The sequence below is a fragment of the Equus caballus genome, chromosome 5 (assembly GCF_041296265.1).
Source record: "Equus caballus isolate H_3958 breed thoroughbred chromosome 5, TB-T2T, whole genome shotgun sequence".
In the NCBI taxonomy this organism is placed as follows: domain Eukaryota; kingdom Metazoa; phylum Chordata; class Mammalia; order Perissodactyla; family Equidae; genus Equus; species Equus caballus.
In genome coordinates this window covers 50,577,645-50,604,367 of record NC_091688.1, presented here as the reverse complement: position 1 = coordinate 50,604,367, position 26,723 = coordinate 50,577,645, and positions in this window count along the sequence as shown.

Sequence of the window (26,723 nt, the reverse complement as noted above, 5' to 3'; positions counted from 1 at the left end):
TGGGGCCCAACTCGCCCTTTGGAAAGAAGCCTGCACGTTGTGCCTTTCAGCTGTAGGCCAATGTAGCACACCCAGAGCAGAAGTTCTACTTCAGCCAGATCAGGCCTGCAAAGAAACTTCGTTTCACAGGCCTTTGTAAGAGATGTTCCCTGTAGGTTGTAAGAGCACTGTGCAGAGCGAGTTGTTTCATAGCTAGCCCAAAGAGCTGGAAGCAAGATGCTTTGGGGCCCAACTCGCCCTTTGTAAAGAAGCCTGCACGTTGTGCCTTTCAGCTCTAGGCCAATGTAGCACACCCAGAGCAGAAGTTCTACTTCAGCGAGATCAGGCCTGCAAAGAAACTGCGTTTCACAGGCCTTTGTAAGAGATGTTCCCGGTAGGCTGTAAGAGCACTGTGCAGAGCGAGTTGTTTCTTATCTTCCCAAAGAGCTGGAAGCAAGATGCTTTGGGGCCCAACTCGCCCTTTGCAAAGAAGCCTGCACGTTGTGCCTTTCAGCTCTAGGGCCATGTAGCACACCCAGAGCAGAAGTTCTACCTCAGCCAGATCAGGCCTGCAAAGAAACTGCGTTTTACAGGCCTTTGTATGAGATGTTCCCGGTAGGCTTTAAGAGCACTGTGCAGAGCGTGTTGTTTCTTAGCTTCCCAAAGAGCTGGAAGCAAGATGCTTTGGGGCCCAACTCGCCCTTTGGAAAGAAGCCTGCAGCTTGTGCCTTTCAGCTCTAGGCCAATGTAGCACACCCAGAGCAGAAGTTCTACTTCAGCGAGATCAGGCCTGCAAAGAAACTGCGTTTCACAGGCCTTTGTAAGGGATGTTCCCGGTAGGCTGTAAGAGCACTGTGCAGAGCGAGTTGTTTGTTACCTTCGCAAGGAGCTGGAAGCAAGATGCTTTGCGGCCCAACTCGCCTTTGCAAAGAAGCCTGCACGTTGTGCCTTTCAGCTCTAGGGCAATGTAGCACACCCAGAGCAGAAGTTCTAGTTCAGCCAGATCAGGCCTGCAAAGAAACTGCATTTGACAGGCCTTTGTAAGAGATGTTCCCGGTAGGCTGTAAGAGCACTGTGCAGAGCGAGTTGTTTCTTAGCTTCCCAAAGAGCTGGAAGCAAGATGCTTTGGGGCCCAACTCGCCCTTTGCAAAGAAGCCTGCACGTTGTGCCTTTCAGCTCTAGGCCAATGTAGCACACCCAGAGCAGAAGTTCTACTTCAGCCAGATCAGGCCTGCAAAGAAACTGCGTTTGAGATGCCTTTGTAAGATATGTTCCCGGTAGGCTGTAAAAGCACTGTGCAGAGCGAGTTGTTTCTTAGCTTCCCAAAGAGCTGGAAGCAAGATGCTTTGGGGCCCAACTCGCCCTTTGGAAAGAAGACTGAACGTTCTGCCTTTCAGCTCTAGGGAAATGTAGCACACCCAGAGCAGAAGTTCTGGTTCAGCCAGATTAGGCCTGCAAAGAAACTGCATTTCACAGGCCTTTGTAACTGATGCTCCCGGTAGGCTGTAAGAGCACTGTGCAGAGCGAGTTGTTTCTTAGCTTCCCAAAGAGCTGGAAGCAAGATGCTTTGGGGCCCAACTCGCCCTTTGGAAAGAAGCCTGCACGTTGTGCCTTTCAGCTCTAGGCCAATGTAGCACACCCACAGCAGAAGTTCTACTTCAGCCAGATCAGGCCTGCAAAGAAACTGCGTTTGAGAGGCCTTTGTAAGAGATGTTCCCGGTAGGCTGTAAGAGCACTGTGCAGAGCGAGTTGTTTCTTAGCTTCCCAAGGAGCTGGAAGCAAGATGCTTTGGGGCCCAACTCGCCCTTTGGAAAGAAGCCTGCACGTTGTGCCTTTCAGCTCTGCGGCAATGTAGCACACCCAGAGCAGAAGTTCCACTTCAGCCAGATCAGGCCTGCAAAGAAACTGCGTTTCACAGGCCTTTGTAATAGATGTTCCCGGTAGGCTGTAAGAGCACTGTGCAGAGCGTGTTGTTTCTTAGCTTCCCAAGGAGCTGGAAGCAAGATGCTTTGGGGCCCAACTCGCCCTTTGGAAAGAAGCCTGCACGTTGTGCCTTTCAGCTCTAGGGCAATGTAGCACACCCAGAGCAGAAGTTCCACTTCAGCCAGATCAGGCCTGCAAACAAACTGCGTTTCACAGGCCTTTGTAAGAGATGTTCCCGGTAGGCTGTGAGAGCACTGTGCAGAGCGAGTTGTTTCTCAGCTTCCCAAAGAGCTGGAAGCAAGATGCTTTGGGGCCCAACTCGCCCTTTGGAAAGAAGCCTGCACGTTGTTCCTTTCAGCTCTAGGGCAATGTAGCACACCCAGAGCAGAAGTTCTACTTCAGCCAGATCAGGCCTGCAACGAAACTGCATTTCACAGGCCTTTGTAGTGATGCTCCCGGTAGGCTGTAAGAGCACTCTGCAGAGCGAGTTGTTTCATGGCTAGCCCAAAGAGCTGGAAGCAAGATGCTTTGGGGCCCAACTCGCCCTTTGGAAAGAAGCCTGCACGTTGTGCCTTTCAGCTCTAGGCCAATGTAGCACACCCAGAGCAGAAGTTCTACATCAGCCAGATCAGGCCTGCAAAGAAACTGCGTTTCACAGGCCTTTGTAGCTGATGCTCCCGGTAGGCAGTAAGAGCACTGTGCAGAGCGAGTTGTTTCTTAGCTTCCCAAAGAGCTGGAAGCAAGATGCTTTGGGGCCCAACTCGCCCTTTGGAAAGAAGCCTGCACGTTGTGCCTTTCAGCTCTAGGGCAATGTAGAGCACGCAGAGCAGAAGTTCCACTTCAGCCAGATCAGGCCTGCAAAGAAACTGCATTTCACAGGCCTTTGTAACTGATGCTCCCGGTAGGCTGTAAGAGCACTGTGCAGAGTGAGTTGTTTCATAGCTAGCCCAAAGAGCTGGAAGCAAGATGCTTTGGGGCCCAACTCGCCCTTTGGAAACAGGCCTGCACGTTGTGCCCTTCAGCTCTAGGGCAATGTAGCACACCCAGAGCAGAAGTTCCACTTCAGCCAGATCAGGCCTGCAAAGAAACTGCATTTCACAGGCCTTTGTAAGAGATGTTCCCGGTAGGCTGTAAGAGCACTGTGCAGAGCGAGTTGTTTCTTAGCTTCCCAAAGAGCTGGAAGCAAGATGCTTTGGGGCCCAACTCGCCCTTTGGAAAGAAGCCTGCAGGTTGTGCCTTTCAGCTCTAGGCCAATGTAGCACACCCAGAGCAGAAGTTCTACTTCAGCCACATCAGGCCTGCAAAGAAACTGCGTTTCACAGGCCTTTGTAAGAGATGTTCCCGGTAGGCTGTAAGAGCACTGTGCAGAGCGAGTAGTTTCTTAGCTTCCCAAGGAGCTGGAAGCAATATGCTTTGCGGCCCAACTCGCCCTTTGCAAAGAAGCCTGCACGTTGTGCCTTTCAGCTCTAGGGCAATGTAGCACACGCAGAGCAGAAGTTCTAGTTCAGCCAGATCAGGCCTGCAAAGAAACTGCGTTTCACAGGCCTTTGTAAGAGATGTTCCCGGTAGGCTGTAAGAGCACTGTGCAGAGCGACTTGTTTCTTAGCTTCCCAAAGAGCTGGAAGCAAGATGCTTTGGGGCCCAACTCGCCCTTTGGAAAGAAGCCTGCACGTTGTGCCTTTCAGCTCTAGGCCAATGTAGCACACCCAGAGCAGAAGTTCTAGTTCAGCCAGATCAGGCCTGCAAAGAAACTGCGTTTCACAGGCCTTTGTAAGAGATGTTCCCCGTAGGCTGTAAGAGCACTGTGCAGAGCGAGTTGTTTCTTAGCTTCCCAAAGAGCTGGAAGCAAGATGCTTTGGGGTCCAACTCGCCCTTTGCAAAGAAGCCTGCACGTTGTGCCTTTCAGCTCTAGGGCAATGTAGCACACCCAGAGCAGAAGTTCTACTTCAGCCCAATCAGGCCTGCAAAGAAACTGCGTTTCACAGGCCTTTGTAAGAGATATTCCCGGTAGGCAGTAAGAGCACTGTGCAGAGCGAGTTGTTTCTTAGCTTCCCAAAGAGCTGGAAGCAAGATGCTTTGGGGCCCAACTCGCCCTTTGGAAAGAAGCCTGCACGTTGTGCCTTTCAGCTCTAGGGCAATGTAGCACACCCAGAGCAGAAGTTCCACTTCATCCAGATCAGGCCTGCAAAGAAACTGCGTTTTACAGGCCTTTGTAAGAGATGTTCCCGGTAGGCTGTAAGAGCACTGTGCTGAGCGAGTTGTTTCTTAGCTTCCCAAAGAGCTGGAAGCAAGAAGCTTTGGGGCCCAACTCGCCCTTTGGAAAGAAGCCTGCACGTTGTGCCTTTCAGCTGTAGGCCAATGTAGCACACCCAGAGCAGAAGTTCTACTTCAGCCAGATCAGGCCTGCAAAGAAACTTCGTTTCACAGGCCTTTGTAAGAGATGTTCCCTGTAGGTTGTAAGAGCACTGTGCAGAGCGAGTTGTTTCATAGCTAGCCCAAAGAGCTGGAAGCAAGATGCTTTGGGGCCCAACTCGCCCTTTGTAAAGAAGCCTGCACGTTGTGCCTTTCAGCTCTAGGCCAATGTAGCACACCCAGAGCAGAAGTTCTACTTCAGCGAGATCAGGCCTGCAAAGAAACTGCGTTTCACAGGCCTTTGTAAGAGATGTTCCCGGTAGGCTGTAAGAGCACTGTGCAGAGCGAGTTGTTTCTTATCTTCCCAAAGAGATGGAAGCAAGATGCTTTGGGGCCCAACCCGCCCTTTGGAAACAGGCCTGCACGTTGTGCCCTTCAGCTCTAGGGCAATGAAGCACACCAAGAGCAGAAGTTCTAGTTCAGCGTGATCAGGCCTGCAAAGAAACTGCATTTCACAGGCCTTTGTAAGTGATGGTTCCGGTAGGCTGTAAGAGCACTGTGCAGAGCGAGTTGTTTCATAGCTAGCCCAAAGAGCTGGAAGCAAGATGCTTTGGGGCCCAACTCGCCTTTTGCAAAGAAGCCTGCACATTGTGCCTTTCAGCTCTAGGGCCATGTAGCACACCCAGAGCAGAAGTTCTACTTCAGCCACATCAGGCCTGCAAAGAAACTGCGTTTCACAGGCCTTTGTAAGAGATGTTCCCGGTAGGCTGTAAGAGCACTGTGCAGAGCGAGTTGTTTCTTAGCTTCCCAAAGAGCTGGAAGCAAGATGCTTTGGGGCCCAACTCGCCCTTTGGAAAGAAGCCTGCACGTTGTGCCTTTCAGCTCTAGGGCAATGTAGCACACCCAGATCAGAAGTTCTACTTCAGCCAGATCAGGCCTGCAAAGAGACTGCGTTTCACAGGCCTTTGTAAGAGATGTTCCCGGTAGGCTGTAAGAGCACTGTGGAGAGCGAGTTGTTTCTTAGCTTCTCAAAGAGCTAGAAGCAAGATGCTTTGGGGCCCAACTCGCCCTTTGGAAAGAAGCCTGCACGTTGTGCCTTTCAGCTCTAGGGCAATGTAGCACACCCAGAGCAGAAGTTCTACTTCAGCCAGATCAGGCCTGCAAAGAAACTGCGTTTCACAGGCCTTTGTAAGAGATGTTCCCCGTAGGCTGTAAGAGCACTGTGCAGAGCGAGTTGTTTCTTAGCTTCCCAAGGAGCTGAAAGCAAGATGCTTTGCGGCCCAACTCGCCCTTTGCAAAGAAGCCTGCACGTTGTGCCTTTAAGCTCTAGGGCAATGTAGCACACCCAGAGCAGAAGCTCTACTTCAGCCAGATCAGGCCTACAAAGAAACTGCGTTTCACAGGCCTTTGTAAGAGATGTTCCCGGTAGGCTGTAAGAGCACTGTGCAGAGCGAGTTGTTTCTTAGCTTCCCAAAGAGCTGGAAGCAAGATGCTTTGCGGCCCAACTCGCCCTTTGCAAAGAAGCCTGCAAGCTGTGCCTTTCAGCTCTAGGGCAATGTAGCACACCCAGAGCAGAAGTTCTAGTTCAGCCAGATCAGGCCTACAAAGAAACTGCGTTTCACAGGCCTTTGTAAGAGATGTTCCCGGTAGGCTGTAAGAACACTGTGCAGAGTGAGTTGTTTCTTAGCTTCCCAAAGAGCTGGAAGCAAGATGCTTTGGGGCCCAACTCGCCCTTTGGAAAGAAGCCTGCACGTTGAGCCTTTCAGCTCTAGGCCAATGTAGCACACACAGAGCAGAAGTTCTACTTCAGCCAGATCAGGCCGGCAAAGAAACTGCGTTTGAGAGGCCTTTGTAGGAGATGTTCCCGGTAGGCTGTAACAGCACTGTGCAGAGCGAGTTGTTTCTTAGCTTCCCAAAGAGCTGGAAGCAAGATGCTTTGGGGCCCAACTCGCCCTTTGGAAAGAAGCCTGCACGTTGTGCCTTTCAGCTCTAGGGCAATGTAGCACACCCAGAGCAGAAGTTCTAGTTCAGCCAGATCAGGCCTGCAAAGAAACTGCGTTTCACAGGCCTTTGTAAGAGATGTTCCCGGTAGGCTGTAAGAGCACTGTGCAGAGCGAGTTGTTTCTTAGCTTTCCAAAGAGCTGGAAGCAAGATACTTTGGGGCCCTACTCGCCCTTTGGAAAGAAGCCTGCATGTTGTGCCTTTCAGCTCTAGGGCAATGTGGCACACCCAGAGCAGAAGTTCTAGTTCAGCCAGATCAGGCCTGCAAAGAAACTGCGTTTCACAGGCCTTTGTAAGAGATGCTCACGGTAGGCTGTAAGAGCACTGCGCACAGCGAGTTGTTTCTTAGCTTCCCAAAGAGCTGGAAGCAAGATGCTTTGGGGCCCAACTCGCCCTTTGGAAAGAAGCCTGCAGGTTGTGCCTTTCAGCTCTAGGCCAATGTAGCACACCCAGAGCAGAAGTTCTACTTCAGCCACATCAGGCCTGCAAAGAAACTGCGTTTCACAGGCCTTTGTAAGAGATGTTCCCGGTAGGCTGTAAGAGCACTGTGCAGAGCGAGTAGTTTCTTAGCTTCCCAAGGAGCTGGAAGCAATATGCTTTGCGGCCCAACTCGCCCTTTGCAAAGAAGCCTGCACGTTGTGCCTTTCAGCTCTAGGGCAATGTAGCACACGCAGAGCAGAAGTTCTAGTTCAGCCAGATCAGGCCTGCAAAGAAACTGCGTTTCACAGGCCTTTGTAAGAGATGTTCCCGGTAGGCTGTAAGAGCACTGTGCAGAGCGACTTGTTTCTTAGCTTCCCAAAGAGCTGGAAGCAAGATGCTTTGGGGCCCAACTCGCCCTTTGGAAAGAAGCCTGCACGTTGTGCCTTTCAGCTCTAGGCCAATGTAGCACACCCAGAGCAGAAGTTCTAGTTCAGCCAGATCAGGCCTGCAAAGAAACTGCGTTTCACAGGCCTTTGTAAGAGATGTTCCCCGTAGGCTGTAAGAGCACTGTGCAGAGCGAGTTGTTTCTTAGCTTCCCAAAGAGCTGGAAGCAAGATGCTTTGGGGTCCAACTCGCCCTTTGCAAAGAAGCCTGCACGTTGTGCCTTTCAGCTCTAGGGCAATGTAGCACACCCAGAGCAGAAGTTCTACTTCAGCCCAATCAGGCCTGCAAAGAAACTGCGTTTCACAGGCCTTTGTAAGAGATATTCCCGGTAGGCAGTAAGAGCACTGTGCAGAGCGAGTTGTTTCTTAGCTTCCCAAAGAGCTGGAAGCAAGATGCTTTGGGGCCCAACTCGCCCTTTGGAAAGAAGCCTGCACGTTGTGCCTTTCAGCTCTAGGGCAATGTAGCACACCCAGAGCAGAAGTTCCACTTCATCCAGATCAGGCCTGCAAAGAAACTGCGTTTTACAGGCCTTTGTAAGAGATGTTCCCGGTAGGCTGTAAGAGCACTGTGCTGAGCGAGTTGTTTCTTAGCTTCCCAAAGAGCTGGAAGCAAGAAGCTTTGGGGCCCAACTCGCCCTTTGGAAAGAAGCCTGCACGTTGTGCCTTTCAGCTGTAGGCCAATGTAGCACACCCAGAGCAGAAGTTCTACTTCAGCCAGATCAGGCCTGCAAAGAAACTTCGTTTCACAGGCCTTTGTAAGAGATGTTCCCTGTAGGTTGTAAGAGCACTGTGCAGAGCGAGTTGTTTCATAGCTAGCCCAAAGAGCTGGAAGCAAGATGCTTTGGGGCCCAACTCGCCCTTTGTAAAGAAGCCTGCACGTTGTGCCTTTCAGCTCTAGGCCAATGTAGCACACCCAGAGCAGAAGTTCTACTTCAGCGAGATCAGGCCTGCAAAGAAACTGCGTTTCACAGGCCTTTGTAAGAGATGTTCCCGGTAGGCTGTAAGAGCACTGTGCAGAGCGAGTTGTTTCTTATCTTCCCAAAGAGATGGAAGCAAGATGCTTTGGGGCCCAACCCGCCCTTTGGAAACAGGCCTGCACGTTGTGCCCTTCAGCTCTAGGGCAATGAAGCACACCAAGAGCAGAAGTTCTAGTTCAGCGTGATCAGGCCTGCAAGGAAACTGCATTTCACAGGCCTTTGTAAGTGATGGTTCCGGTAGGCTGTAAGAGCACTGTGCAGAGCGAGTTGTTTCATAGCTAGCCCAAAGAGCTGGAAGCAAGATGCTTTGGGGCCCAACTCGCCTTTTGCAAAGAAGCCTGCACATTGTGCCTTTCAGCTCTAGGGCCATGTAGCACACCCAGAGCAGAAGTTCTACTTCAGCCAGATCAGGCCTGCAAAGAAACTGCGTTTCACAGGCCTTTGTAAGAGATGTTCCCGGTAGGCTGTAAGAGCACTGTGCAGAGCGAGTTGTTTCTTAGCTTCCCAAAGAGCTGGAAGCAAGATGCTTTGGGGCCCAACTCGCCCTTTGGAAAGAAGCCTGCACGTTGTGCCTTTCAGCTCTAGGGCAATGTAGCACACCCAGATCAGAAGTTCTACTTCAGCCAGATCAGGCCTGCAAAGAGACTGCGTTTCACAGGCCTTTGTAAGAGATGTTCCCGGTAGGCTGTAAGAGCACTGTGGAGAGCGAGTTGTTTCTTAGCTTCTCAAAGAGCTAGAAGCAAGATGCTTTGGGGCCCAACTCGCCCTTTGGAAAGAAGCCTGCACGTTGTGCCTTTCAGCTCTAGGGCAATGTAGCACACCCAGAGCAGAAGTTCTACTTCAGCCAGATCAGGCCTGCAAAGAAACTGCGTTTCACAGGCCTTTGTAAGAGATGTTCCCCGTAGGCTGTAAGAGCACTGTGCAGAGCGAGTTGTTTCTTAGCTTCCCAAGGAGCTGAAAGCAAGATGCTTTGCGGCCCAACTCGCCCTTTGCAAAGAAGCCTGCACGTTGTGCCTTTAAGCTCTAGGGCAATGTAGCACACCCAGAGCAGAAGCTCTACTTCAGCCAGATCAGGCCTACAAAGAAACTGCGTTTCACAGGCCTTTGTAAGAGATGTTCCCGGTAGGCTGTAAGAGCACTGTGCAGAGCGAGTTGTTTCTTAGCTTCCCAAAGAGCTGGAAGCAAGATGCTTTGCGGCCCAACTCGCCCTTTGCAAAGAAGCCTGCAAGCTGTGCCTTTCAGCTCTAGGGCAATGTAGCACACCCAGAGCAGAAGTTCTAGTTCAGCCAGATCAGGCCTACAAAGAAACTGCGTTTCACAGGCCTTTGTAAGAGATGTTCCCGGTAGGCTGTAAGAACACTGTGCAGAGTGAGTTGTTTCTTAGCTTCCCAAAGAGCTGGAAGCAAGATGCTTTGGGGCCCAACTCGCCCTTTGGAAAGAAGCCTGCACGTTGAGCCTTTCAGCTCTAGGCCAATGTAGCACACACAGAGCAGAAGTTCTACTTCAGCCAGATCAGGCCGGCAAAGAAACTGCGTTTGAGAGGCCTTTGTAGGAGATGTTCCCGGTAGGCTGTAACAGCACTGTGCAGAGCGAGTTGTTTCTTAGCTTCCCAAAGAGCTGGAAGCAAGATGCTTTGGGGCCCAACTCGCCCTTTGGAAAGAAGCCTGCACGTTGTGCCTTTCAGCTCTAGGGCAATGTAGCACACCCAGAGCAGAAGTTCTAGTTCAGCCAGATCAGGCCTGCAAAGAAACTGCGTTTCACAGGCCTTTGTAAGAGATGTTCCCGGTAGGCTGTAAGAGCACTGTGCAGAGCGAGTTGTTTCTTAGCTTTCCAAAGAGCTGGAAGCAAGATACTTTGGGGCCCTACTCGCCCTTTGGAAAGAAGCCTGCATGTTGTGCCTTTCAGCTCTAGGGCAATGTGGCACACCCAGAGCAGAAGTTCTAGTTCAGCCAGATCAGGCCTGCAAAGAAACTGCGTTTCACAGGCCTTTGTAAGAGATGCTCACGGTAGGCTGTAAGAGCACTGCGCACAGCGAGTTGTTTCTTAGCTTCCCAAAGAGCTGGAAGCAAGATGCTTTGGGGCCCAACTCGCCCTTTGGAAAGAAGCCTGCACGTTGAGCCTTTCAGCTCTAGGTCCATGTAGCACACCCAGAGCAGAAGTTCTACTTCAGCCAGATCAGGCCTGCAAAGAAACTGCGTTTCACAGGCCTTTGTAAGAGATGTTCCCGGTAGGCTGTAAGAGCACTGTGCAGAGCGAGTTGTTTCTTAGCTTCCCAAAGAGCTGGAAGCAAGATGCTTTGGGGCCCAACTCGCCCTTTGGAAAGAAGCCTGCACGTTGTGCCTTTCAGCTCTAGGCCAATGTAGCCCACCCAGAGCAGAAGTTCTACTTCAGCCAGATCAGGCCTGCAAAGAAACTGCGTTTTACAGGCCTTTGTAAGAGATGTTCCCCGTAGGCTGTAAGAGCACTGTGCAGAGCGACATGTTACTTAGCTTCCCAAGGAGCTGTAAGCAAGATGCTTTGCGGCCCAACTCTCCCTTTGCAAAGAAGCCTGCACGTTGTGCCTTTCAGCTCTAGGGCAATGTAGCACACGCAGAGCAGAAGTTCTAGTTCAGCCAGATCAGGCCTGCAAAGAAACTGCGTTTCACAGGCCTTTGTAAGAGATGTTCCCGGTAGGCTGTAAGAGCACTGTGCAGAGCGAGTTGTTTCTTAGCTTCCCAAAGAGCTGGAAGCAAGATGCTTTGGGGCCCAACTCGCCCTTTGGAAAGAAGCCTGCAGGTTGTGCCTTTCAGCTCTAGGCCAATGTAGCACACCCAGAGCAGAAGTTCTACTTCAGCCAGATCAGGCCTGCAAAGAAACTGCGTTTCACAGGCCTTTGTAAGAGATGTTCCCAGTAGGCTGTAAGAGCACTGTGCAGAGCGAGTTGTTTCTTAGCTTCCCAAGGAGCTGGAAGCAAGATGCTTTGGGGCCCAACTCGCCCTTTGCAAAGAAGCCTGCACGTTGTGCCTTTCAGCTCTAGGGCAATGTAGCACATGCAGAGCAGAAGTTCTAGTTCAGCCAGATCAGGCCTGCAAAGAAACTGCGTTTCACAGGCCTTTGTAAGAGATGTTCCCGGTAGGCTGTAAGAGCACTGTGCAGAGCGAGTTGTTTCTTAGCTTCCCAAAGAGCTGGAAGCAAGATGCTTTGGGGCCCAACTCGCCCTTTGGAAAGAAGCCTGCACGTTGTGCCTTTCAGCTCTAGGCCAATGTAGCACACACAGAGCAGAAGTTCTACTTCAGCCAGATCAGGCCTGCAAAGAAACTGCGTTTGAGATGCCTTGTAAGAGATGTTCCCGGAAGGCTGTAACAGCACTGTGCAGAGCGAGTTGATTCTTAGCTTCCCAAAGAGCTGGAAGCAAGATGCTTTTGGGCCCAACTCGCCCTTTGGAAAGAAGCCTGCACGTTGTGCCTTTCAGCTCTAGGGCAATGTAGCACACCCAGATCAGAAGTTCTACTTCAGCCAGATCAGGCCTGCAAAGAAACTGCGTTTCACAGGCCTTTGTAAGAGATGTTCCCGGTAGGCTGTAAGAGCACTGTGGAGAGCGAGTTGTTTCTTAGCTTCTCAAAGAGCTAGAAGCAAGATGCTTTGGGGCCCAACTCGCCCTTTGGAAAGAAGCCTGCACGTTGTGCCTTTCAGCTCTAGGGCAATGTAGCACACCCAGAGCAGAAGTTCTACTTCAGCCGTATCAGGCCTGCAAAGAAACTGCGTTTCACAGGCCTTTGTAAGAGATGTTCCCGGTAAGCTGTAAGAGCACTGTGCAGAGCGAGTTGTTTCTTAGCTTCCCAAAGAGCTGGAAGCAAGATGCTTTGGGGCCCAACTCGCCCTTTGGAAAGAAGCCTGCACGTTGTGCCTTTCCGCTCTAGGCCAATGTAGGAGACCCAGAGCAGAAGTTCTACTTCAGCCAGATCAGGCCTGCAAAGAAACTGCGTTTCACAGGCCTTTGTAAGAGATGTTCCCCGTAGGCAGTAAGAGCACTGTGCAGAGCGAGTTGTTTCTTAGCTTCCCAAGGAGCTGAAAGCAAGATGCTTTGCGGCCCAACTCGCCCTTTGGAAAGAAGCCTGCACGTTGTGCCTTTAAGCTCTAGGGCAATGTAGCACACCCAGAGCAGAAGCTCTACTTCAGCCAGATCAGGCCTACAAAGAAACTGCGTTTCACAGGCCTTTGTAAGAGATGTTCCCGGTAGGCTGTAAGAGCACTGTGCAGAGCGAGTTGTTTCTTAGCTTCCCAAAGAGCTGGAAGCAAGATGCTTTGCGGCCCAACTCGCCCTTTGCAAAGAAGCCTGCAAGCTGTGCCTTTCAGCTCTAGGGCAATGTAGCACACCCAGAGCAGAAGTTCTAGTTCAGCCAGATCAGGCCTACAAAGAAACTGCGTTTCACAGGCCTTTGTAAGAGATGTTCCCGGTAGGCTGTAAGAACACTGTGCAGAGTGAGTTGTTTCTTAGCTTCCCAAAGAGCTGGAAAAAGATGCTTTGGGGCCCAACTCGCCCTTTGGAAAGAAGCCTGCACGTTGAGCCTTTCAGCTCTAGGCCAATGTAGCACACACAGAGCAGAAGTTCTACTTCAGCCAGATCAGGCCGGCAAAGAAACTGCGTTTGAGAGGCCTTTGTAGGAGATGTTCCCGGTAGGCTGTAACAGCACTGTGCAGAGCGAGTTGTTTCTTAGCTTCCCAAAGAGCTGGAAGCAAGATGCTTTGGGGCCCAACTCGCCCTTTGGAAAGAAGCCTGCACGTTGTGCCTTTCAGCTCTAGGGCAATGTAGCACACCCAGAGCAGAAGTTCTAGTTCAGCCAGATCAGGCCTGCAAAGAAACTGCGTTTCACAGGCCTTTGTAAGAGATGTTCCCGGTAGGCTGTAAGAGCACTGTGCAGAGCGAGTTGTTTCTTAGCTTTCCAAAGAGCTGGAAGCAAGATACTTTGGGGCCCTACTCGCCCTTTGGAAAGAAGCCTGCATGTTGTGCCTTTCAGCTCTAGGGCAATGTGGCACACCCAGAGCAGAAGTTCTAGTTCAGCCAGATCAGGCCTGCAAAGAAACTGCGTTTCACAGGCCTTTGTAAGAGATGCTCACGGTAGGCTGTAAGAGCACTGCGCACAGCGAGTTGTTTCTTAGCTTCCCAAAGAGCTGGAAGCAAGATGCTTTGGGGCCCAACTCGCCCTTTGGAAAGAAGCCTGCACGTTGAGCCTTTCAGCTCTAGGTCCATGTAGCACACCCAGAGCAGAAGTTCTACTTCAGCCAGATCAGGCCTGCAAAGAAACTGCGTTTCACAGGCCTTTGTAAGAGATGTTCCCGGTAGGCTGTAAGAGCACTGTGCAGAGCGAGTTGTTCTTAGCTTCCCAAAGAGCTGGAAGCAAGATGCTTTGGGGCCCAACTCACCCTTTGGAAAGAAGCCTGCACGTTGTGCCTTTCAGCTCTAGGCCAATGTAGCACACCCAGAGCAGAAGTTCTACTTGAGCCAGATCAGGCCTGCAAAGAAACTGCGTTTGAGATGCCTTTGTAAGAGTTGTTCCCGGTAGGCTGTAAAAGCACTGTGCAGAGCGAGTTGTTTCTTAGCTTCCCAAAGAGCTGGAAGCAAGATGCTTTGGAGCCCAACTCGCTCTTTGGAAACAGGCCTGCACGTTGTGCCCTTCAGCTCTAGGGCAATGTAGCACACCCAGAGCAGAAGTTCTACATCAGCCAGATCAGGCCTGCAAAGAAACTGCGTTTCACAGACCTTTGTAAGAGATGTTCCCGGTAGGCTGTAAGAGCACTGTGCAGAGCGAGTTGTTTCTTAGCTTCCCAAAGAGCTGGAAGCAAGATGCTTTGGGCCCAAATCGCCCTTTGGAACGAAGCCTGCACGTTGTGCCTTTCAGCTCTAGCGCCATGTAGCACACCCAGAGCAGAAGTTCTAGTTCAGCCAGATCAGGCCTGCAAAGAAACTGCATTTCACAGGCCTTTGTAACTGATGCTCCCGGTAGGCTGTAAGAGCACTGTGCAGAGCGAGTTGTTTCATAGCTAGCCCAAAGAGCTGGAAGCAAGATGCTTTGGGGCCCAACTCGCCCTTTGGAAACAGGCCTGCACGTTGTGCCCTTCAGCTCTAGGGCAATGTAGCACACCCAGAGCAGAAGTTCTAGTTCAGCCAGATGAGGCCTGCAAAGAAACTGCGTTTCACAGGCCTTTGTAAGAGATGTTCCCGGTAGGCTGTAAGAGCACTGCGCACATCGAGTTGTTTCTTAGCTTCCCAAAGAGCTGGAAGCAAGATGCTTTGGGGCCCAACTCGCCTTTTGCAAAGAAGCCTGCACATTGTGCCTTTCAGCTCTAGGTCCATGAAGCACACCCAGAGCAGAAGTTCTACTTCAGCCAGATGAGGCCTGCAAAGAAACTGCGTTTCACAGGCCTTTGTAAGAGATGTTCCCGGTAGGCTGTAAGAGCACTGTGCAGAGCGAGTTGTTTCTTAGCTTCCCAAAGAGCTGGAAGCAAGATGCTTTGGGGCCCAACTCGCCCTTTGGAAAGAAGCCTGCAGGTTGTGCCTTTCAGCTCTAGGCCAATGTAGCACACCCAGAGCAGAAGTTCTACTTCAGCCACATCAGGCCTGCAAAGAAACTGCGTTTCACAGGCCTTTGTAAGAGATGTTCCCGGTAGGCTGTAAGAGCACTGTGCAGAGCGAGTAGTTTCTTAGCTTCCCAAGGAGCTGGAAGCAAGATGCTTTGCGGCCCAACTCGCCCTTTGCAAAGAAGCCTGCACGTTGTGCCTTTCAGCTCTAGGGCAATGTAGCACACCCAGAGCAGAAGTTCTAGTTCAGCCAGATCAGGCCTGCAAAGAAACTGCGTTTCACAGGCCTTTGTAAGAGATGTTCCCGGTAGGCTGTAAGAGCACTGTGCAGAGCGACTTGTTTCTTAGCTTCCCAAAGAGCTGGAAGCAAGATGCTTTGCGGCCCAACTCGCCCTTTTGAAAGAAGCCTGCACATTGTGCCTTTCAGCTCTAGGCCAATGTAGCACACCCAGAGCAGAAGTTCTACTTCAGCCAGATCAGGCCTGCAAAGAAACTGCGTTTCACAGGCCTTTGTAAGAGATGTTCCCGGTAGGCTGTAAGAGCACTGTGCAGAGCGAGTTGTTTCTTAGCTTCCCAAAGAGCTGGAAGCAAGATGCTTTGGGGCCCAACTCGCCCTTTGCAAAGAAGCCTGCACGTTGTGCCTTTCAGCTCTAGGGCAATGTAGCACACCCAGAGCAGAAGTTCTACTTCAGCCCAATCAGGCCTGCAAAGAAACTGCGTTTCACAGGCCTTTGTAAGAGATATTCCCGGTAGGCAGTAAGAGCACTGTGCAGAGCGAGTTGTTTCTTAGCTTCCCAAAGAGCTGGAAGCAAGACGCTTTGGGGCCCAACTCGCCCTTTGGAAAGAAGCCTGCACGTTGTGCCTTTCAGCTCTAGGGCAATGTAGCACACCCAGAGCAGAAGTTCTAGTTCAGCCAGATCAGGCCTGCAAAGAAACTGCGTTTCAAAGGCCTTTGTAAGAGATGTTCCCGGTAGGCTGTAAGAGCACTGTGCAGAGCGAGTTGTTTCTTAGCTTCCCAAAGATCTGGAAGCAAGAAGCTTTGGGGCCCAAATCGCCCTTTGGAAAGAAGCCTGCACGTTGTGCCTTTCAGCTCTAGGCCAATGTAGCACACCCAGAGCAGAAGTTCTACTTCAGCCAGATCAGGCCTGCAAAGAAACTTCGTTTCACAGGCCTTTGTAAGAGATGTTCCCTGTAGGCTGTAAGAGCACTGTGCAGAGCGAGTTGTTTCATAGCTAGCCCAAAGAGCTGGAAGCAAGATGCTTTGGGGCCCAACTCGCCCTTTGTAAAGAAGCCTGCACGTTGTGCCTTTCAGCTCTAGGCCAATGTAGCACACCCAGAGCAGAAGTTCTACTTCAGCGAGATCAGGCCTGCAAAGAAACTGCGTTTGAGATGCCTTTGTAAGAGATGTTCCCGGTAGGCTGTAAAAGCACTGTGCAGAGCGAGTTGTTTCTTAGCTTCCCAAAGAGCTGGAAGCAAGATGCTTTGGGGCCCAACTCGCCCTTTGGAAAGAAGACTGAACGTTGTGCCTTTCAGCTCTAGGGAAATGTAGCACAGCCAGAGCAGAAGTCTGGTTCAGCCAGATTAGGCCTGCAAAGAAACTGCATTTCACAGGCCTTTGTAACTGATGCTCCCGGTAGGCTGTAAGAGCACTGTGCAGAGCGAGTTGTTTCTTAGCTTCCCAAAGAGCTGGAAGCAAGATGCTTTGCGGCCCAACTCGCCCTTTGGAAAGAAGCCTGCACGTTGTGCCTTTCAGCTCTAGGGCAATGTAGCACACCCAGAGCAGAAGTTCCACTTCAGCCAGATCAGGCCTGCAAAGAAACTGCGTTTCACAGGCCTTTGTAAGAGATGTTCCCGGTAGGCTGTAAGAGCACTGTGCAGAGCGAGTTATTTCTTAGCTTCCCAAAGAGCTGGAAGCAAGATGCTTTGGGGCCCAACTCGCCCTTTGCAAAGAAGCCTGCACGTTGTGCCTTTGAGCTCTAGGCCAATGTAGCACACCCAGAGCAGAAGTTCTACTTCAGCGAGATCAGGCCTGCAAAGAAACTGCGTTTCACAGGCCTTTGTAAGAGATGTTCCCGGTAGGCAGTAAGAGCACTGTGCAGAGCGAGTTGTTTCTTAGCTGCCCAAAGAGCTGGAAGCAAGATGCTTTGGGGCCCAACTCGCCCTTTGGAAAGAAGCCTGCACGTTGTGCCTTTCAGCTCTAGGGCAATGTAGCACACCCAGAGCAGAAGTTCCACTTCAGCCAGATCAGGCCTGCAAAGAAACTGCGTTTCACAGGCCTTTGTAAGAGATGTTCCCGGTAGGCTGTAAGAGCACTGTGCAGAGCGAGTTGTTTCTCAGCTTCCCAATGAGCTGGAAGCAAGATGCTTTGCGGCCCAACTCGCCCTTTGGAAAGAAGCCTGCACGTTGTTCCTTTCAGCTCTAGGGCAATGTAGCACACCCAGAGCAGAAGTTCTACTTCAGCCAGATCAGGCCTGCAAAGAAACTGCATTTCACAGGCCTTTGTAGTGATGCTCCCGGTAGGCTGTAAGAGCACTCTGCAGAGCGAGTTGTTTCATGGCTAGCCCAAAGAGCTGGAAGCAAGATGCTTTGGGGCCCAACTCGCCCTTTGGAAAGAAGCCTGCACGTTGTGCCTTTCAGCTCTAGGCCAATGTAGCACACCCAGAGCAGAAGTTCTACATCAGCCAGATCAGGCCTGCAAAGAAACTGCGTTTCACAGGCCTTTGTAAGCGATGTTCCCGGTAGGCTGTAAGAGAACTGTGCAGAGCGAGTTGTTTCTTAGCTTCCCAAAGAGCTGGAAGCAAGATGCTTTGGGGCCCAACTCGCCCTTTGCAAAGAAGCCTGCACGTTGTGCCTTTCAGCTCTAGGCCAATGTAGCACACCCAGAGCAGAAGTTCTACTTCAGCCAGATCAGGCCTGCAAAGAAACTGCGTTTCACAGGCCTTTGTAAGAGATGTTCCCGGTAGGCTGTAAGAGCACTGTGCAGAGCGAGTTGTTTCTTAGCTTCCCAAAGAGCTGGAAGCAAGATGCTTTGGGGCCCAACTCGCCCTTTGCAAAGAAGCCTGCACGTTGTGACTTTCAGCTCTAGGGCAATGTAGCACACCCAGATCAGAAGTTCTACTTCAGCCAGATCAGGCCTGCAAAGAAAGTGCGTTTCACAGGCCTTTGTAAGAGATATTCCCGGTAGGCAGTAAGAGCACTGTGCAGAGCGAGTTGTTTCTTAGCTTCCCAAAGAGCTGGAAGCAAGATGCTTTGGGGCCCAACTCGCCCTTTGGAAAGAAGCCTGCACGTTGTGCCTTTCAGCTCTAGGCCAATGTAGCACACCCAGAGCAGAAGTTCTAGTTCAGCCAGATCAGGCCTGCAAAGAAACTGCGTTTCACAGGCCTTTGTAAGAGATGTTCCCGGTAGGCTGTAAGAGCACTGTGCAGAGCGAGTTGTTTCTTAGCTTCCGAAAGAGCTGGAAGCAAGAAGCTTTGGGGCCCAACTCGCCCTTTGGAAAGAAGCCTGCACGTTGTGCCTTTCAGCTCTAGGCCAATGTAGCACACCCAGAGCAGAAGTTCTACTTCAGCCAGATCAGGCCTGCAAAGAAACTTCGTTTCACAGGCCTTTGTAAGAGATGTTCCCGGTAGGCTGTAAGAGCACTGTGCAGAGCGAGTTGTTTCATAGCTAGCCCAAAGAGCTGGAAGCAAGATGCTTTGGGGCCCAACTCGCCCTTTGGAAAGAAGCCTGCACGTTGTGCCTTTCAGCTCTAGGGCCATGTAGCACACCCAGAGCAGAAGTTCTACCTCAGCCAGATCAGGCCTGCAAAGAAACTGCGTTTGACAGGCCTTTGTATGAGATGTTCCCGGTAGGCTTTAAGAGCACTGTGCAGAGCGTGTTGTTTCTTAGCTTCCCAAAGAGCTGGAAGCAAGATGCTTTGGGGCCCAACTCGCCCTTTGGAAAGAAGCCTGCAGCTTGTGCCTTTCAGCTCTAGGCCAATGTAGCACACCCAGAGCAGAAGTTCTACTTCAGCCAGATCAGGCCTGCAAAGAAACTGCGTTTCACAGGCCTTTGTAAGGGATGTTCCCGGTAGGCTGTAAGAGCACTGTGCAGAGCGAGTTGTTTGTTACCTTCGCAAGGAGCTGGAAGCAAGATGCTTTGCGGCCCAACTCGCCCTTTGCAAAGAAGCCTGCACGTTGTGCCTTTCAGCTCTAGGGCAATGTAGCACACCCAGAGCAGAAGTTCTAGTTCAGCCAGATCAGGCCTGCAAAGAAACTGCATTTGACAGGCCTTTGTAAGAGATGTTCCCGGTAGGCTGTAAGAGCACTGTGCAGAGCGAGTTGTTTCTTAGCTTCCCAAAGAGCTGGAAGCAAGATGCTTTGGGGCCCAACTCGCCCTTTGGAAAGAAGCCTGCACGTTGTGCCTTTCAGCTCTAGGCCAATGTAGCACACCCAGAGCAGAAGTTCTACTTCAGCCAGATCAGGCCTGCAAAGAAACTGCGTTTGAGATGCCTTTGTAAGATATGTTCCCGGTAGGCTGTAAAAGCACTGTGCAGAGCGAGTTGTTTCTTAGCTTCCCAAAGAGCTGGAAGCAAGATGCTTTGGGGCCCAACTCGCCCTTTGGAAAGAAGACTGAACGTTGTGCCTTTCAGCTCTAGGGAAATGTAGCACACCCAGAGCAGAAGTTCTGGTTCAGCCAGATTAGGCCTGCAAAGAAACTGCATTTCACAGGCCTTTGTAACTGATGCTCCCGGTAGGCTGTAAGAGCACTGTGCAGAGCGAGTTGTTTCTTAGCTTCCCAAAGAGCTGGAAGCAAGATGCTTTGGGGCCCAACTCGCCCTTTGGAAAGAAGCCTGCACGTTGTGCCTTTCATCTCTAGGCCAATGTAGCACACCCACAGCAGAAGTTCTACTTCAGCCAGATCAGGCCTGCAAAGAAACTGCGTTTGAGAGGCCTTTGTAAGAGATGTTCCCGGTAGGCTGTAAGAGCACTGTGCAGAGCGAGTTGTTTCTTAGCTTCCCAAAGAGCTGGAAGCAAGATGCTTTGGGGCCCAACTCGCCCTTTGGAAAGAAGCCTGCACGTTGTGCCTTTGAGCTCTAGGGCAATGTAGCACACCCAGGTCAGAAGTTCCACTTCAGCCAGATCAGGCCTGCAAAGAAACTCGTTTCACAGGCCTTTGTAAGAGATGTTCCCAGTAGGCTGTAAGAGCACTGTGCAGAGCGAGTTGTTTCTTAGCTTCCCAAAGAGCTGGAAGCAAGATGCTTTGGGGCCCAACTCGCCCTTTGGAAAGAAGCCTGCACGTTGTGCCTTTAAGCTCTGGGGCAATGTAGCACACCCAGAGCAGAAGTTCCACTTCAGCCAGATCAGGCCTGCAAAGAAACTGCGTTTCACAGGCCTTTGTAGTGATGCTCCCGGTAGGCTGTAAGAGCACTGTGCAGAGCGTGTTGTTTCTTAGCTTCCCAAGGAGCTGGAAGCAAGATGCTTTGGGGCCCAACTCGCCCTTTGGAAAGAAGCCTGCACGTTGTGCCTTTCAGCTCTAGGGCAATGTAGCACACCCAGAGCAGAAGTTCTACATCAGCCAGATCAGGCCTGCAAAGAAACTGCGTTTCACAGGCCTTTGTAAGAGATGTTCCAGGTAGGCTGTAAGAGCACTGTGCAGAGCGAGTTGTTTCTTAGCTTCCCAAAGAGCTGGAAGCAAGATGCTTTGGGGCCCAACTCGCCCTTTGGAAAGAAGCCTGCACGTTGTGCCTTTCAGCTCTAGGGCAATGTAGAGCACCCAGAGCAGAAGTTCCACTTCAGCCAGATCAGGCCTGCAAAGAAACTGCGTTTCACAGGCCTTAGTAAGAGATGTTCCCCGTAGGCTGTAAGAGCACTGTGCAGAGCGAGTTGTTTCTTAGCTTCCCAAAGAGCTGGAAGCAAGATGCTTTGGGGCCCAACTCGCCCTTTGCAAAGAAGCCTGCACGTTGAGCCTTTCAGCTCTAGGTCCATGTAGCACACCCAGAGCAGATGTTCTACTTCAGCCAGATCAGGCCTGCAAAGAAACTGCGTTTGAGATGCCTTTGTAAGAGTTGTTCCCGGTAGGCTGTAAAAGCACTGTGCAGAGCGAGTTGTTTCTTAGCTTCCCAAAGAGCTGGAAGCAAGATGCTTTGGAGCCCAACTCGCTCTTTGGAAACAGGCCTGCACGTTGTGCCCTTCAGCTCTAGGGCAATGTAGCACACCCAGAGCAGAAGTTCTAGTTCAGCATGATCAGGCCTGCAAAGAAACTGCATTTCACAGGCCTTTGTAAGTGATGGTCCCGGTAGGCTGTAAGAGCACTGTGCAGAGCGAGTTGCTTCATAGCTAGCCCAAAGAGCTGGAAGCAAGATGCTTTGGGGCCCAACTCGCCTTTTGGAAAGAATCCTGCACATTGTGCCTTTCAGCTCTAGGGCCATGTAGCACACCCAGAGCAGAAGTTCTACTTCAGCCAGATCAGGCCTGCAAAGAAACTGCGTTTCACAGGCCTTTGGAAGAGATGCTCCCGGTAGGCTGTAAGAGCACTGTGCAGAGCGAGTTGTTTCTTAGCTTCCCAAAGAGCTGGAAGCAAGATGCTTTGCGTCCCAACTCGCCCTTTGCAAAGAAGCCTGCACGTTGTGCCTTTCAGCTCTATGGCAATGTAGCACACGCAGAGCAGAAGTTCTAGTTCAGCCAGATCAGGCCTGCAAAGAAAGTGCGTTTCACAGGCCTTTGTAAGAGATGTTCCCGGTAGGCTGTAAGAGCACTGTGCAGAGCGAGTTGTTTCTTAGCTTCCCAAAGAGCTGGAAGCAAGATGCTTTGGGGCCCAACTCGCCCTTTGGAAAGAAGCCTGCACGTTGTGCCTTTCAGCTCTAGGCCAATGTAGCACACACAGAGCAGAAGTTCTACTTCAGCCAGATCAGGCCTGCAAAGAAACTGCGTTTGAGATGCCTTTGTAAGAGATGTTCCCGGTAGGCTGTAAAAGCACTGTGCAGAGCGAGTTGTTTCTTAGCTTCCCAAAGAGCTGGAAGCAAGATGCTTTGGGGCCCAACTCGCCCTTTGGAAAGAAGCCTGCACGTTGTGCCTTTCAGCTCTAGGGAAATGTAGCACAGCCAGAGCAGAAGTTCTGGTTCAGCCAGATTAGGCCTGCAAAGAAACTGCATTTCACAGGCCTTTGTAACTGATGCTCCCGGTAGGCTGTAAGAGCACTGTGCAGAGCGAGTTGTTTCTTAGCTTCCCAAAGAGCTGGAAGCAAGATGCTTTGGGGCCCAACTCGCCCTTTGGAAAGAAGCCTGCACGTTGTGCCTTTCAGCTCTAGGGCAATGTAGCACACACAGAGCAGAAGTTCCACTTCAACCAGATCAGGCCTGCAAAGAAACTGCGTTTCACAGGCCTTTGTAAGAGATGTTCCCGGTAGGCTCTAAGAGCACTGTGCAGAGCGAGTTGTTTCTTAGCTTCCCAAAGAGCTGGAAGCAAGATGCTTTGGGGCCCAACTCGCCCTTTGCAAAGAAGCCTGCACGTTGTGCCTTTGAGCTCTAGGCCAATGTAGCACACCCAGAGCAGAAGTTCTACTTCAGCGAGATCAGGCCTGCAAAGAAACTGCGTTTCACAGGCCTTTGTAAGAGATGTTCCCGGTAGGCAGTAAGAGCACTGTGCAGAGCGAGTTGTTTCTCAGCTTCCCAATGAGCTGGAAGCAAGATGCTTTGCGGCCCAACTCGCCCTTTGGAAAGAAGCCTGCACGTTGTTCCTTTCAGCTCTAGGGCAATGTAGCACACCCAGAGCAGAAGTTCTACTTCAGCCAGATCAGGCCTGCAAAGAAACTGCATTTCACAGGCCTTTGTAGTGATGCTCCCGGTAGGCTGTAAGAGCACTCTGCAGAGCGAGTTGTTTCATGGCTAGCCCAAAGAGCTGGAAGCAAGATGCTTTGGGGCCCAACTCGCCCTTTGGAAAGAAGCCTGCACGTTGTGCCTTTCAGCTCTAGGCCAATGTAGCACACCCAGAGCAGAAGTTCTACATCAGCCAGATCAGGCCTGCAAAGAAACTGCGTTTCACAGGCCTTTGTAAGCGATGTTCCCGGTAGGGTGTAAGAGAACTGTGCAGAGCGAGTTGTTTCTTAGCTTCCCAAAGAGCTGGAAGCAAGATGCTTTGGGGCCCAACTCGCCCTTTGCAAAGAAGCCTGCACGTTGTGCCTTTCAGCTCTAGGCCAATGTAGCACACCCAGAGCAGAAGTTCTACTTCAGCCAGATCAGGCCTGCAAAGAAACTGCGTTTCACAGGCCTTTGTACGAGATGTTCCCGGTAGGCTGTAAGAGCACTGTGCAGAGCGAGTTGTTTCTTAGCTTCCCAAAGAGCTGGAAGCAAGATGCTTTGGGGCCCAACTCGCCCTTTGCAAAGAAGCCTGCACGTTGTGCCTTTCAGCTCTAGGCCAATGTAGCACACCCAGAGCAGAAGTTCTACTTCAGCCAGATCAGGCCTGCAAAGAAACTGCGTTTCACAGGCCTTTGTACGAGATGTTCCCGGTAGGCTGTAAGAGCACTGTGCAGAGCGAGTTGTTTCTTAGCTTCCCAAAGAGCTGGAAGCAAGATGCTTTGGGGCCCAACTCGCCCTTTGGAAAGAAGCCTGCACGTTGTGTCTTTCAGCTCTAGGCCAATGTAGCACACCCACAGCAGAAGTTCTACTTCAGCCAGATCAGGCCTGCAAAGAAACTGCGTTTGAGATGCCTTTGTAAGATATGTTCCCGGTAGGCTGTAAAAGCACTGTGCAGAGCGAGTTGTTTCTTAGCTTCCCAAAGAGCTGGAAGCAAGATGCTTTGGGGCCCAAATCGCCCTTTGGAAAGAAGACTGAACGTTGTGCCTTTCAGCTCTAGGCCAATGTAGCACACCCACAGCAGAAGTTCTACTTCAGCCAGATCAGGCCTGCAAAGAAACTGCGTTTGAGAGGCCTTTGTAAGAGATGTTCCCGGTAGGCTGTAAGAGCACTGTGCAGAGCGAGTTGTTTCTTAGCTTCCCAAAGAGCTGGAAGCAAGATGCTTTGGGGCCCAACTCGCCCTTTGGAAAGAAGCCTGCACGTTGTGCCTTTGAGCTCTAGGGCAATGTAGCACACCCAGGTCAGAAGTTCCACTTCAGCCAGATCAGGCCTGCAAAGAAACTCGTTTCACAGGCCTTTGTAAGAGATGTTCCCGGTAGGCTGTAAGAGCACTGTGCAGAGCGAGTTGTTTCTTAGCTTCCCAAAGAGCTGGAAGCAAGATGCTTTGGGGCCCAACTCGCCCTTTGGAAAGAAGCCTGCACGTTGTGCCTTTCAGCTCTGGGGCAATGTAGCACACCCAGAGCAGAAGTTCCACTTCAGCCAGATCAGGCCTGCAAAGAAACTGCGTTTCACAGGCCTTTGTAATAGATGTTCCCGGTAGGCTGTAAGAGCACTGTGCAGAGCGTGTTGTTTCCTAGCTTCCCAAGGAGCTGGAAGCAAGATGCTTTGGGGCCCAACTCGCCCTTTGGAAAGAAGCCTGCACGTTGTGCCTTTCAGCTCTAGGGCAATGTAGCACACACAGAGCAGAAGTTCTACATCAGCCAGATCAGGCCTGCAAAGAAACTGCGTTTCACAGGCCTTTGTAAGAGATGTTCCAGGTACGCTGTAAGAGCACTGTGCAGAGCGAGTTGTTTCTTAGCTTCCCAAAGAGCTGGAAGCAAGATGCTTTGGGGCCCAACTCGCCCTTTGGAAAGAAGCCTGCACGTTGTGCCTTTCAGCTCTAGGGCAATGTAGAGCACCCAGAGCAGAAGTTCCACTTCAGCCAGATCAGGCCTGCAAAGAAACTGCGTTTCACAGGCCTTAGTAAGAGATGTTCCCCGTAGGCTGTAAGAGCACTGTGCAGAGCGAGTTGTTTCTCAGCTTCCCAAAGAGCTGGAAGCAAGATGCTTTGGGGCCCAACTCTCCCTTTGGAAAGAAGCCTGCACGTTGTGCCTTTCAGCTCTAGGGCCATGTAGCACACCCAGAGCAGAAGTTCTAGTTCAGCCAGATCAGGCCTGCAAAGAAACTGCATTTCACAGGCCTTTGTAACTGATGCTCCCGGTAGGCTGTAAGAGCACTGTGCAGAGCGAGTTGTTTCATAGCTAGCCCAAAGAGCTGGAAGCAAGATGCCTTGGGGCCCAAATCACCCTTTGGAAAGAAGCCTGCACGTTGTGCCTTTCAGCTCTAGGGCCATGTCGCACACCCAGAGCAGAAGTTCTACTTCAGCCAGATCAGGCCTGCAAAGAAACTGCGTTTCACAGGCCTTTGTAAGAGATTTTCCCGGTAGGCTGTAAGAGCACTGTGCAGAGCGAGTTGATTCTTAGCTTCCCAAAGAGCTGGAAGCAAGATGCTTTGGGGCCCAACTCGCCCTTTGCAAAGAAGCCTGCACGTTGTGCCTTTCAGCTCTAGGGCAATGTAGCACACCCAGAGCAGAAGTTCCTCTTCAGCCAGATCAGGCCTGCAAAGAAACTGCGTTTCACAGGCCTTTGTAATAGATGTTCCCGGTAGGCTCTAAGAGCACTGTGCAGAGCGTGTTGTTTCTTAGCTTCCCAAGGAGCTGGAAGCAAGATGCTTTGGGGCCCAACTCGCCCTTTGGAAAGAAGCCTGCACGTTGTGCCTTTCAGCTCTAGGGCAATGTAGCACAGCCAGAGCAGAAGTTCCACTTCAGCCAGATCAGGCCTGCAAACAAACTGCGTTTCACAGGCCTTTGTAAGAGATGTTCCCGGTAGGCTGTAAGAGCACTGTGCAGAGCGAGTTGTTTCTTAGCTTCCCAAAGAGCTGGAAGCAAGAAGCTTTGGGGCCCAACTCGCCCTTTGGAAAGAAGCCTGCACGTTGTGCCTTTCAGCTCTAGGCCAATGTAGCACACCCAGAGCAGAAGTTCTACTTCAGCCAGATCAGGCCTGCAAAGAAACTTCGTTTCACAGGCCTTTGTAAGAGATGTTCCCGGTAGGCTGTAAGAGCACTGTGCAGAGCGAGTTGTTACATAGCTAGCCCAAAGAGCTGGAAGCAAGATGCTTTGGGGCCCAACTCGCCCTTTGGAAAGAAGCCTGCACGTTGTGCCTTTCAGCTGTAGGGCAATGTAGCACACCCAGAGCAGAAGTTCTACCTCAGCCAGATCAGGCCTGCAAAGAAACTGCGTTTTACAGCCTTTGTATGAGATGTTCCCGGTAGGCTGTAAGAGCACTGTGCAGAGCGAGTTGTTTCTTAGCTTCCCAAAGAGCTGGAAGCAAGATGCTTTGGGGCCCAACTCGCCCTTTGGAAAGAAGACTGCAGGTTGTGCCTTTCAGCTCTAGGCCAATGTAGCACACCCAGAGCAGAAGTTCTACTTAAGCGAGATCAGGCCTGCAAAGAAACTGCGTTTCACAGGCGTTTGTAAGAGATGTTCCCGGTAGGCTGTAAGAGCACTGTGCAGAGCGAGTTGTTTCTTAGCTTCCCAACGCGCTGGAAGCAAGATGCTTTGCGGCCCAACTCGCCCTTTGCAAAGAAGCCTGCAGGTTGTGCCTTTCAGCTCTAGGGCAATGTAGCACACCCAGAGCAGAAGTTCTAGTTCAGCCAGATCAGGCCTGCAAAGAAACTGCGTTTCACAGGCCTTTGTAAGAGATGTTCCTGGTAGGCTGTAAGAGCACTGTGCAGAGCGAGTTGTTTCTTAGCTTCCCAAAGAGCTGGAAGCAAGATGCTTTGGAGCCCAACTCGCCCTTTGGAAAGAAGCCTGCACGTTGTGCCTTTCAGCTCTAGGGCCATGTAGCACACCCAGAGCAGAAGTTCTACTTCAGCCAGATCAGGCCTGCAAAGAAACTGCATTTCACAGGCCTTTGTAACTGATGCTCCCGGTAGGCTGTAAGAGCACTGTGCAGAGCGAGTTGTTTCATAGATAGCCCAAAGAGCTGGAAGCAAGATGCTTTGGGGCCCAAATCGCCCTTTGGAAAGAAGCCTGCATGTTGTGCCTTTCAGCTCTAGGCCAATGTAGCACACCCAGAGCAGAAGTTCCACTTCAGCCAGATCAGGCCTGCAAAGAAACTGCGTTTCACAAGCCTTTGTAATAGATGTTCCCGGTAGGCTGTAAGAGAACTGTGCAGAGCGTGTTGTTTCTTAGCTTCCCAA